At 40.6% G+C, this 13,651-nt stretch overlaps 1 pseudogene; it reads left to right on the forward strand.

The window, feature by feature from the left end:
• The first annotated feature begins 7,794 nt into the window (after nucleotides 1-7,794).
• LOC112636853 lies at nucleotides 7,795-7,924 on the forward strand (annotated as a pseudogene).
• Nucleotides 7,925-13,651: the final 5,727 nt, after the last annotated feature.

Consider the following 13,651-nt stretch of genomic DNA (forward strand, 5'->3'; position numbering starts at 1 on the left):
CACCAACCAACCCTGCTACAATATGAGACAGAACCACCCAAAGGTGAGAAGATGGAAGACGAGCATTATTGGGGACTATTTTGGAGGCTAGCTCCCACAAATTTAGTTTTTTCAATTTCCATGTTTCACTGCACAATAACTCCCAGTGTACCATGAAGATAATTGACAATATGGTGGGGTGCGGTAGCTCATACCTGTAATCCCAGCACTTTGGGAGGCCGAGGTGGGTAGATCATGAGGTCAGGAGCTTGAGACCAGCCTGGCCAACATGGTGAAACCCCATCTCTACTAAAAAAAAAAAATTAGCTGGGCATGGTGGCATGCACCTGTAATCCCAGCTACTCAGGAGGCTGAGACAGGAGAATTGCTTGAATCCGGGAGACAGAGGTTGCAGTGAGCAGAGATCATGCCACTGCACTTTAGCCTGGGCGACAGAGCAAGTCTCCATATTGGGGGAAAAAAAAAAAAAGAGAGAGAGAACTGACAATGCAATATTTGCTAAAAGGTTGTTTCACTAATACTTCCTTCAATAAGGAAGCTGGGAGAAAGGACTTCTGCTAAGCTACTGACAGCCATTTTGCGTTCAATGTTGGCACTGTCTGGATCTTGGCAGGTATCATTGGAAAGCTTTTTTTTTTTTTTTTTTTTGTGAAAACTACTTATTTACCTTAATGTTCCCAGAACTAATCTATGTGCAAGACACATGGTAGGTATTGTATAAATATTTGCTGAATGAATGAACTTTTCAGATGATCTAATCTAATTTCATTTCAATATTAGCCCATGGTTTCTCAGCCCTTCAAAAACCCTGGCTATCAAATCAATCATAATTCCTACTTACTAGAATTTCCTGATCATCACTGGCAGAGGGAAAAATATGTAAGGCAAAAAAGAGGTAGGCGTAAGGATGCAACACAATAAGGGTGGAGAACATATCCACCCCCATAGCATTGTTGAAAGGTGTTGCAAAGTCCACCTCCACCAAAATATCTTCTCTTTTGATACCAACTAGCACTATGACCTGATCTAAAAATGGGCATTGCCTTTTTAAAAGGAATAAGTACTTTTGAGAAGGGAAGGAAATGAAAGGATTCTACCCTAGCTTTGCTAATGAATCAGGACTGATCTGACAAGCATCACTTTGAAATTTCGAATGAGTATTGGCCTTAGGGCAATGAGATCAAAATGAACACATTTCAGTAAGAACCAAAAAGAGGGAGCATTAGGAAGACACGAGGCCAAGAATGACAAGAGCATAGACCCACTGTCCCGCTGTGCTGCTTTCTCCAAAAGATTGTCAACACACGCTAAAAAAGGATATTTGAATGGTTTATAGATACTCTATTCTGAAGTTTTAGCACATTTTTTATTTTTTATATTTCAATTTTCTAAAATTAGAATGCACCTTAATGTGGAATGTTATACGTCTCCTCAAAAATAAGAACAGAATACCTATTCTCAGCAACAACAAAGATAGAAAAGCAATGGCACACATTAGAATTCCAAAATTCAGTGGTTGCTCCTTTCCAGGCTGAAATTTATGCTCCAGGAGGGTGTCTTTTATTTATTTGTTTATTTAGTAACACAGTGTGGCTCTGTTACCCAGGCTGGAGTGCAGTGGTGCGACCTGGGCTCACTGCAACCTCCACCTTCCGGGTTAAAGCATTCTCATGCCTCAGCCTCCCAAATAGCTGAGATTACAGGCATGTGCCACCACTTCCAGCCAATTTTTATATTTTTAGTAGACGTGGGGTTTCGCCACATTTGCCAGGCTGGTCTTGATCTCCTGAACTGAAGTGATCCTCCTGCCTTGGTCTCCCAAAATGCTGAGATTATGGGCATGAGCCACCGCGCCCAGCCCAGGAGGGTGTCTTTTAATCATTAGTTCTCTGTACCTAATTAGCCCAAGCATCAGACTTCAGAGTAAGAAAAGTCAGTTTCAACTCTACCATTTCCTGGTACTATGACCTTAGAGCTTCTTCAGGTCTTCATTTTCTGCATCTCAAAAATAGGAGTAGGAAGAGAATGTCCATCTTTGGGTTGTAATGAAAATGATTGAAAAGAGCACTTCATCAACTGGAAGTCATTGTGCAAATGTAGTTGGTTGTCCTTGTCTTTGAAATTCTGAGTTGCTACTGATGCCCCAGGGAACAACCTTTGCCACTCCCTAGTGGTGGTGTGTTCTTCTGGGAGCACAGCTCCTAGAAATAAATCAACCTCCTTCATTACCCTTTTTGGATATGCTTCTCTGTGGATATGCTTAATATTTTGTGTGGAACAACTGCATGAACACATTGCATAAAGAATACGTGGAGAATAATCTAAGCAGGGAAAGGTTGAAGTGTTCTTCTGTGTTTGCACCTTCTTAACCTTCTCCATTTCTCCACCCTTGTTAAGCCTAAATGTCCTCAATGCCCTCCTTGCCTGCATTTCATTGCCTTGTCTTTAACATCTTTGCAAACATAAAGTTTTTGTGAGAAGGAGCAAGTCTATAAATGAATTTGTGCTATGGACACTTTGATAACTCACATTTATGTTCTGTTACCTGTAGATCCTCTCTCCTTTCTAGCTTGCACCATCCTTAAACATGAAAGTATTTTTTTTAATAAAAAATGTTTATTTAAATGTAGCTATTTGTAGATTCCTTTCCCTTTAGTCTACACAAAAGTTTTTCCTGAGGGCAAGAATCATGTTTATTCTCCTTCTCTCTCTCTCTCTTTTTTTCTTTTTTAGATAGAGTCTTGCTCTGTAGTCCAGGCTGAAGTGCAGTGGCTTACTGCAGCCTCAACCTGGACTCAAGCAATGCCCCCACCTCAGCCACCTGAGAAACTGGGATTACAGGCATGTACCCACAAAGCCCAGGTAATTTTTTTTTTCCTAAGGGACAGGGTCTCACTGTGTTGCCCAGGCTGGTCTTGAACTCTTGGGCTCAAGGGATCCTCCCACCTCAGCTTCTCAAAGTACTAGGATTATAGGCCTGAGCCATGGCACCCTTCCTGTTTATTCTTTATTATGTTGATTTAAGAACCCAGTCCTTGCCCCTGTACTCTCCTGCTATTCATATCCATCTGCTATTTATATCCATGCTGAATCAACTCCAAAAGCAAATTAACACATTCTTAAACGCTGATTGAAAACCTGGCATTGGCCGTGGGCAGTGGCTCACGCCTGTAATCCCAGCACTTTGGGAGGCTGAGGTGGGCGGATCAACTGAGCTTGGGAGTTTGCGATCAGCCTGACCAACATGGAGAAACTCCGTCTCTACTAAAAATACAAAACTAGCCAGGTATGGTGGTGCATGCCTGTAATCCCAGCTACTCGGGAGGCTGAGGCAGGAGAATCACTTGAACCCAGGAGGTGGAGGTTTTGGTGAGCCAAGATTGCACCATTGCACTTCAGCCTGGGCAACGAGAGGGAAACTCTGTCAAAAAAAAAAAAAAGAAAGAAAAGAAAAGAAAACCTAGCATTAAAGAGCCAAAGTAAATTATGTTTTATTTAATGAGGGGAAATAAAAGAAAAATATATATATATTTTAAAAGCATAAAATTATGTTAGGGGTTTCACAATACTTGAACTTAAAATTTGTGTTTATTTATGGTTGACATCCTTTAACATTTAATGATAAAAAATATGATAATAAATTATACTGATGTTATTCTCAAGTTTTGCTTCTGCTTGAAAGGTCTTCTGACATCCAGGTTTGATAACAAATAGATGCAATGTGTGGTCTCTTGAGTCTGATATTTAATCTTAATCCTAAACTAGACTGTTTAAAGGAAAGAAGACATATGACAGATGACAACTGTGTTTCATCTTATAATTGAGCATATGGAGTCTTCCTTCTTACTCCTGAAGGGTGACACATTTCCTGCCCCAAGAAAACATCCAAGTATTTTATCATGCTCTTATTGTTCCAAGTGATCCAAAATATTTTCCTTTTGCTATTGATTTTTATATGGAGCTTTTCCAGATATTAGATTGAAGATTTTAGTTTAACCTTGTAGACTGAACTTTTCTTTTGAAATGCTTAGGATAGTGGTTCCAAGTTCTGAAAATATGATGCATTATTAAAGGTTTTATTTTTTACAAATAAATTCTAAGGAAGTACATCTGATTAAATGAATTCATTTGTGTAAAGTGTAGAGAACAGTGCGTGGCATGTAGTAGTGATATATAACTGTTAGCTATGTATTTATAATGAACATTGTCATAGCTATACATTTGTAATGGGCATATATACATTGCTAGACATCAGTATATTTTATTGAGTAAAGTTGTATAAATAAATCCATACAAATTATTTTCCTTAAAACTTAATGCAAATGAGGTTTTTTGAAAATCCTTAAAATATGAAAATTTACTTTCCCTGGTATTCAGCCATGATATATACTTTTAAAATCTGTGTATATATTCAATTATTTTACTTTGAAAATTACAAAATCGACATATTGGCAAGCAACTCCAAGATAAAACAACACTTTCATGTGGCGATCACTTTTCAGCCCTCAAGCATGATAGTCTGTATCAGGTTGGAGGTTACTAAGGCTTTACTGGGGCCGCCATAGTTTACTAGGGCTGCCATAATATAATACTATATACTGAATGGCTTAAACCAGAGAAGTGATTTTCTCACAGTTCTGGAGGCTAGAATTTCAAAATGAAGGAAGCTTTAGTTTCTTCTGGCTTCTCTCTCCTTGGCTAGCAGATGGCTGCCTTCCCTGCTGTGTCCTCACATAACCTTTCCCCTGTGGGGGCACATCCCCAATGGCTCTCCCTTTTCTCATAAGGACACCAGTCATTTTGAATTAGGGCCCACCCTCATGACCTCATTTAAACTTAAGTATCTCTTTAAAGTTCCTATCTCTAAATATTGTCACATTATCTCTCCACATAGTACTGGGGGTTAGTATTCAGCATGTGAATTTGGAGGGACACAATGTAGCCCATAACACAGGCCCTGTTCTACTTTTTTCTAATGTTAATTATACTTTTATTCTTTGGGGGTTTTTAAAATGACACTTTTTTTCTTTTTTTTTTTGAGACGGAGTCTCCCTCTGTTGCCCAAGCTGGAGTGCAGTGGCACAATCTCGGTTCACTGCAACCTCCACCTCCCAGGTTCAAGCGATTCTCCTGCCTCAGCCTCCCAAGTAGCTGGGATTACAGGTGCCTGTCACCATGTCCGGCTAATTTTTATTTTTAGTAGGGATGGGGTTTCACCATGTTGGGCAGGCTGGTCTCGAACTCTTGACCTTAGGTAATCCACCCACCTCACCCTCCCAAAGTCCTGGGATTACAGGCGTGAGCCACTGTGCCCAGCCAAATTACACTTTTAAAATAAAGTTTTAATTTAGCTTTTCTTGTTATTAGAAACATAGCCAATCAGAGAACTCAAAATCTAGGATTTTAGAATCAAAGGAACTTACACTTCTGATCTAAAGATCGCTTTACATTACTTAATAATTTAGACACTGGAGTAAGACATGAAGAATACATCTATAAGGGTCTGGTACCAAAATCCTGAATTTATGCAAGCTAGATTCTACATAATCAGTTCTAAGTCTCTGGATTTTTTTAATGAATTCTGGCAAAACCAAGTATATATTGGTTACCACTTTTCTAATTTCAGATAATTCCCAAATTTGTAACTTATAGTTGAATCGTGCTGTATAAATAATATTTAAAAAGTGTTAATGTAAACCTTTTCAAGAAATTCTATGCGTTATCTCAGTTAGCAACTGACAGACAATTCTTAGATTCCATCTAGACCAGTGGTGTCCACTAGAAATATAATGGGGATGACATATGTAATTTCATTTTATTATTTATTTATTTGAGACAGAATCTACTCTGTCGCCCAGACTGGAGTGCAGTGGCACCATCTCAGCTCACTGCAACCTCCACCTTCTGGGTTCAAGTGATTCTCCTGTCTCAGCCTCCCGAGTAGCTGGGATTACAGGCATGTGCCACCATGCCCGGATAATTTTTGTATTTTTAATATAGATGGGGGTTTTACCACGTTGACCAGGCTGGTCATGAACTCCTGACCTCAGGTGATCCACCCCGCTCTGCTTCCCAAAGTACTGGGATTACAGGCATGAGCCACCACACCCAGGCAACACATGTAATATTAAATGTTCTAGTAGCCACATTTAAAAACTAAAGAGAAAAAAATAAATTACTTTTATTAATATATTACTTTTAACCCCATATACGCTAAATATTGTCACTTTAACATGTAATCAATTAAATTATTAGAAATATTTTATATTATTACTGTTCTTTTCTAAGTCTTCAGAATGTGGTATTTGTTTTATACTTCCAGAACTTCTCAATTCAGGTTAGCCACGTTTCAAAGTGCTCAATAATCACACGTGGCTCATGGATACTATACTACAGTGCAGGTCTAGATAGTTAGTTAGTTCAATGGTCAGCAACACATTGTATTAGGTGCAGGTCCATGCTATCCTTTGCTAGTGTGTTTCTGAAACAAGTATATTCATCTACTTTTAAAAATCTTTTAGGGTGTTTTAAGTTACTTCTATAGATTTCAAATCAACTGCCTTCCACAAAAATGACATTGCTTACTCAAATAATAATGTTTGAAAGTAGGATGGCCCGATATTTGGTTAATTCAAAGCCTTCATAATGGGATAAAAAAACCCCAGGCTCTTCTCTTCTTTCTTAAACCTCAAGATTCTCTCTCTTGAGGTCTCTACTAAACCTGTCTCTACTAAAAATACAAAAATAGTCAAAGGATGGCTGTGACGATTACTATAAACATATCCATAGAGGAAAAGGCATTGCTTAAGCTTCTTTCTAAGAGATAGGAAAAGTTTTCCCAAAATATCCACCTAATACAAAAAAAGACAGTAAAGAAGAAACAGAGGAACAAAACAAGTTAGACATATAGAAAACAAATAGCAAAATGGCATAATTAAATATAACAATAATAACATTAAATGTGGGCCAGGTACAGTGGCTCCTGCCTGTAATTCCAGCCCTTTGGAAGGCTGAGGTGGGAGGACTGCTTGAGCTCAGGAGTTTGAGAATTAGCCTGGTCAACATACCAAGACCTTGTCTCTACAAAGAATAAAAAATTTAAAAATTAGCTAGGTTGAGGTGGGAGGATTGCTTAAGCCTAGGAATTCAAGTGTGCAGTAAGTTATGACTGTGCCACTGCAGTCTAGCCTGAGTGACAGAGTAAGATCCTGTCTCAGAACACCACCACCACCAACAAAAACCATTAAATGTAAATGGACTAAACAATCAAACTAAGAGGCAGAGATTGTAAAATTTGTTCTGGTTTGGACAATAAATTATGGTTCACCTAAAACAATATATTTTTATTTGGTTTTAATGTCATTAATAGGTAAAAACTCATATTGAAACTCTAATTATAATAACATAATTGTAGGACTTTCTCAAGGATAATTCTAAGGAATTAACACCCACACATTCTTGGAATCAGAAAATTGAAACGCAAGGATATTCAATGAGCCATTGATGGGGATTTTGACCTTACCAAAATAACGTAAGAGTTGAGGTAGAACACAAAGACTGTGAACCAGGTCCCCAGATCTCTGTGAATGAATATCTGTGTCCATAAATTGGAGGTGACGGAGACTAAGAGTAGAGAGTAGTAGAGATAGATCTTTTAAGTGTCTATAGTTAGTGTGTTATCTACTAGTTATTGTATTAGGCACTCAGATAAGCACAGAGAAATAAAATGTAGTCCCTGCCCATAAAGAGGGGTTCAGCATGAAGGGGCAGACAGCTTGTAAAGAAATAAGTGTGATCCTTTTGCAGTTCATAAGCATGATGTTTGGGTTTTCAAATGCTTTGAAAACTTTGCTTTGGGTTTTCAGATGCTTCTGTGAGAAGTACCTTCCTCAAACCCTGTTACAATGGTGGCTCACATCTGTAATCTCAGCACTTTGGGAGGCCAAGATGGGTGGATTTCTTGAGGCCAACAGTTCAAGACCAGCCTGGCCAACATGGCAAAACCCGTCTCTACTAAAAATACAAACATTAGCTAGCCATGGTGGCCTGCACCCACAATCCCAGCTATTTGGGAGGCTGAGGCACAAGAATCTCTTGAACCCAGGAGACTGAGGTTGCAGTGGGCCGAGATTGTGTCACTGCACTCCAGCCTGGCCAACATAGCAAGTCTCTATCTCAAAAACAACAACAAACAAACAAAAAACAACCTTGTTACAACATCAGGACATCAGCACATTACCTGTCTAACATTTAAAAAATAAAGAAAGGAAGAAAGGAAACAGACAAATGAGTGAAATTCAATGATACAGGTGTTACAATTAAATAAACTCCTGGATCAAAAAAGGGGAAAGAATCAATCCACCACATGGAGGATACAGCAATCAAGAAAGCCTTTAGAGAGAGAGGTAACATAAGATCTATTTGTTCTTGGATTCATTCTGACATTTTATTTGTAGAAACATTGGTAGTAGGAGTCCAGATGCTGAGAAAGCTATAACAACTATTAATGCTGATGGTGGCTATTCAGCCAAGTGTGAGATATGATAGAGACTGGAGTTAAGTGGTTGACATAAGTAATCTAGAATAAGAGGCAGAGGCTGGGGGCCGTGGCTCATGCCTGTAATCCCAGCACTTTGGGAGGCTGAGGTGGGTGGATCACTTGAGGCCAGGAGTTCAAGACCAGCCTGGCCAACATGGATAAACCCTGTCTCTACTAAAAGTACAAAAATTAGCTGGGTGTGATGGTGTACGTCTGTGGGAGAATCGCTTGAACCCGGCAGGCAGAGGTTGCAGTGAGCTGAGATCGCGCCACCGCATCCAGCCTGGGCAACAGAGTGAAACTTTGTCTAAAAAAAAGAAAAAATTATTTCCTTGAAGAAGTTTTTCCCTCCCCGCTGACAGTCCCTAGGTAGATCCCTCTACAATAAGACTTGCATTTCTCTTGCATTATCACATTTCCCTCTTCCCTACTGAATCAGTCAGTGTTATAGACATACAAATGTGAGTATTTATTCTTTCAGATTAAGAAAAAACAAGGCTGAGTGTGGTGGCTCACACCTGTTATCCAAACATTTTGGGAGGCCAGAAGCAGGAGGCTCACTTAAGCCCAGAGTAACACAGTGAGACCTAGTCTTTACAAAAATTAGCCAGATGTGATGGCCTGCATCTGTAGTTCCAACTACTTGCTAAGCTGAGGCAGGAGGATCTTGAGTCCGAGGGGTCAAAGCTGCAGTGAGCTGTGATAGCACCACTGTACTCCAGCCTGGGCAACAGAGTGAGACCCTATGTCAAAAAAACAAAACCAAAATATCAATAAGCTCCCTGGACCCACTTGCACCACCAGCTACCATGCTACTCCTCTACTCTCCTTTTAGAGTAGCGGTTCTCATCTGGGGGCAGTTTTTCCCACAGGAGACATTTGGTAACGTCGGAAGACATTTCCGGTTGTCACAACTGGAGTGGGGTGCTACTGGTATCTAGTGGTAGAAGCCTTGGATGCTGCTAAACATACTCAAATGTGCACGACGCACCCCCCCATCCCCCGCCACACACAACAAAGCATTATCTGCTCCAAAATATCTATACTGCTGAGGTTGACAAACCCTGTTTAAGAGCAAAACTCCTTAAAAGTGTCATCTCTATTTCAAATCTCCAATTCCTTCCCTCATTCTGTCTCTCTTTTTTTTTTTCTGAGATGGAGTCTTACTCTGTTGCCCAGGCTGGAGTGCAACGGCTCACTGCAACCTCAGTCTCCCAGATGCAAGTGATTCTCATTCCTCAGTCTCCCAAGTAGCTGGGATTACAGGCACACCCCACCACACCCAGCTAATTTTTGCATTTTTAGTAGAGACGGGTTTCACCATATTGGCCAGGATGATCTCAAACTCCTGACCTCAATGATCCGCCCACCTCAGCCTCCCAAAGTGCTGGGATTACAGGTGTGAGCCACCATGCTCAGCCCCCTCATTCTCTCTTGAACCTACTCCAGCCAGATCCTCGTCTGTACCACTTCCCCAAATGTGTCCTTGTCAGGATAATCCAACATCTAATGGTCACGCTCAGTCCTCATCAGACTTGACCTACTGGCAGTATTTGACACACAGTATCATAGGTATCCAGTGTCCTACACTTAACTCTGTCTTCCCCCCAGGGCTACTACATTTGTATCCTTCCCATTTTCAGCTGATGTCAACTTTATTCTTCCGGTTGTACAAGCGGTCGTCAATGCTCCTTCTCTTCCTCTCACACTTGGCATCCAATTTGTCAACAGATCTTATTGGTCTTCCTTCAAAATATATCTGGCATTTACTTACTTCCTCCAACGTCCACTGCTGCCACTCTGGGCCATGCCACCCTCATGTTTCACCTAGTTTCAAGGTCCTGGATTACTGCAAGAGCTTTCGTAGGGATCCCCCTCCTTCCACCCTTGCTCTCATACAACCAGAGTGAGTGTGTGAAAGAGGTAAATTAGATGTCACTCCTTCTCAAAACTCTCCAAGGGCTTCCTTTCTCATTCAGAATAAAAGCCAAAGTCTTTACGATGTGCCCATACAGCCTTATCCAACCTGATGGCTGACACTGTGTCCTCCTTCTCCTAGTGAAGTTCCCTCTGTTGCTACCATACTGCCCTTCCTGACATTCCTTAGACACTACAGCCACACTCCCTATGCACGGCCTTTGCACTTGCTGTTCCCACTGCCTGGAACTTTCTCCTTCAAATACCCTGTGGCTTGTTATTCCCCACCCAGCCCTCCAGTCCTCACTCAAATGTACCTTGTCAGTACGAAATTCTCTGACAAGCCTTCTTAAAGGTACAGCTACCTCTGCCCTGTCTCTCTTCTCTGCTCTATTTTATCCAAAAGGATAAAGTGTCTCCTCATCTGCCGGCTGCAGTGTCTTATGCCTGTAATACTCGTACTTTGGGAGGCCGAGATGGGCAGATTGCTTGAGGTCAGGAGTTCAAGACCAGCCTTGCCAACATGGTGAAACCCTGTCTCTACTAAAACTATAAAAATTAGCCAGGCGTGGTGGCATGTACCTGTAATCCCAGCTACTTGGCAGGAGAAATGCTTGAACCCAGGAGGCAGAGGTTGCAGTGAGCCAAGATCGCGTCACTGCACTCTAGCCTGGGTGATAGAGCAAGACTTGGTCTCGAAAAACCGAAAAACATTAAATGCCTTCCTGAATGAATTTTCTTTCTTTTGCTTTTTTTCTCGCTCAGGTTATCTGTTAGACCTAATTAAGTAAGCTTATCTTCTTCTAGGCTTCAACTACTACTTGAATTTCATTAACTTTCCACATTTATTTATCTCTAACTTCACTTTTATTCCTGAATTTCATTTGTATTGCCAACAATTTGCTGTATGATTTTAACTGTGTCCACCAATTATCTAGACTTTAAAATCAATGTTTAGAAACGCAAACATATTTACCGAACCGCTGACACTGACCTTAAATTAAAATAAACACATGCCACAACTGTTCTTTCTCTTACATACATTTTTATATTTTGGGTATTGCCTCAGCAGCTACTCGTATGACAAAGCAAGAAATGATGGAGTCATCCTTATTTTTTTCTAATATTTCCTATGTCTAATTGATCCCTACATCCTGCTAATTGTATCTATTTTGAGTTGTCTCACATAGATCACCTCTTTTCCACCTTCTTATGTATGAGTGGATGCAAAACCTTCCTAACCAGTTTCTCTACTTCCTGCTATTCCAATTCATTCTCTGTATTATTGTCAGCTTTATATTTCCAAACACTTCCAGGACCTTCAAGAAAAATGTTAGATTTCATAATAGGTCATAAATTAGTTTAATCTTTTGAACCACAATAGAAAGGAATTTTGTACCAAACTCCTGGGAATCACTTTATATGACAAACTACATCCACTTGAGTGGACAAACCCTTGGAGCAAGTCAGCCCAAGATGGCGCAGCTTTATTAATCCTTAGAGTCCAATAGGAGATCCAAGATTTGGAAGGGAGATGGAGGTTTTTCAGAGAAAGTGATGAGTTTACACAAGAAACAAACAACATAGGGGCAAAACCAGATTATAACACCTCCAAAGAACTGAAACAATTCATGTACATTAAATATTTTAAGGTATATTAATATGATTTCAGGGTCTTCAAGTTTCCTTTGGGAGGTATGTGAAGTAAGAAGAAAAGAAATGAAAATGTAATCATTATAGTGTATACACACACTTTCTGTCTTTCTGAAACAATAATTCTGCAATAAACCATTGGTGAAAGATGCATTCTCATCTTTATGAGAACATCTCCCTTTTCTAAAACACTAGCTTGTTGGTGACTAGATCTTTGAAGACATACTTTGGTCCCCCGGAAGATACCTGATTAGCAAGGGAACCGAGAAGGAGATTACACCTCTATTTTACTCTTATTAGTCTCTTTGCAGTTTGTACTTTCAGTAGACTACCTGTACTTAAATTTGCTTCTTAAAATATGATGAAGATTGCAGAAAAAATACTATGTCCATATTACAGGTAAAGCAACAAAGGTCCCCAAAAGATGGAGGGACTTGGCCAGGATCACAAAGCTAGTAAAAAACTCATTTACTCTTTTTGTCATTAACATATTAAGTCCTATCAAGTCGAGATTCTAAAACTATGAGAGAATTAATCAAAGTAAATATCTTTATTTTTATTTTTTGAGACAGAGTCTCGCTCTGTAGGTGCAGGCTTGAGTGCAGAGGCACTATCTCGGCTCATGGCAACCTCTGCCTCCCAGTTCAAGCGATTCTCCCACCTCAGCCTCTTGAGTAGCTGGGTTTACAGGCACCGCCACCATGCCCAGCTAATTTTTTGTATGTTTTTAGTAGAGATGGTGTTTCACTATGTTGCCTAGGATGGTCTTGAACTCCTAAGCTCAGGCAATCCAACTGCCTTGGCCTCCCAAAGTGTTAGGATTACAGGTGTGAGCCACTGTGCCCGACCTACTTTTTGTATTTTATTAGAGACGGAGTTTCACCTGTTGGCCAGGCTGGTCTTGAACTCCTAACCTTAAGTGATCCACCTGCTTCAGCCTGCCAAAGTGCTGGGATTACAGACATGAGCCACCACTCCCAGCCTGTTGTTTTTAAAAAAATTTTAAGAGACAGAGTCTTACTCTGTAGCCCAGGCTGAAATGCAGCCCTGCAATCATAGCTCACTGTAACCTCAAACTCCCACCTCAGCCTCTCAAGCAGTTAGGACTGCAGGCATGCACTATGTTGCCCAGGCTGGCCTCAAACTCCTGCCCTCAAGTGATTCTCCTATCTCTGCCTCCCAAAGCACTGGGATTACAGGCATGAGACACCGCATCAGGCCCCAGAATAAACATCTGAAAATGAAAGAGTCTGTAATGAAAGAAGCTCTACAAAATCAGTTTAGTGCCACGTTTTCTCTATTAATTAATTTTTTTTTTTGAGACAAAGTCTCGTTCTGTTGCCCAGACTGGAGTGCAGTGGCGCGATCTCGACTCACTGCAAACTCCGACTCCTGTGTTCACCCCATTCTCCTGCCTCAGCCTCCAGAGTAGCTGGGACCACAGGCGCCCACCATCACGACTGGCTAATTTTTTTTTTTTTTTTTTTTTTTTTTTAAAAAAGCTGGCTTTTGCGCCCCGGCCGGGGGGGGGGGGGGGGGGGG

This window comes from Theropithecus gelada, chromosome 12 (assembly GCF_003255815.1).
Source record: "Theropithecus gelada isolate Dixy chromosome 12, Tgel_1.0, whole genome shotgun sequence".
Taxonomy (NCBI): domain Eukaryota; kingdom Metazoa; phylum Chordata; class Mammalia; order Primates; family Cercopithecidae; genus Theropithecus; species Theropithecus gelada.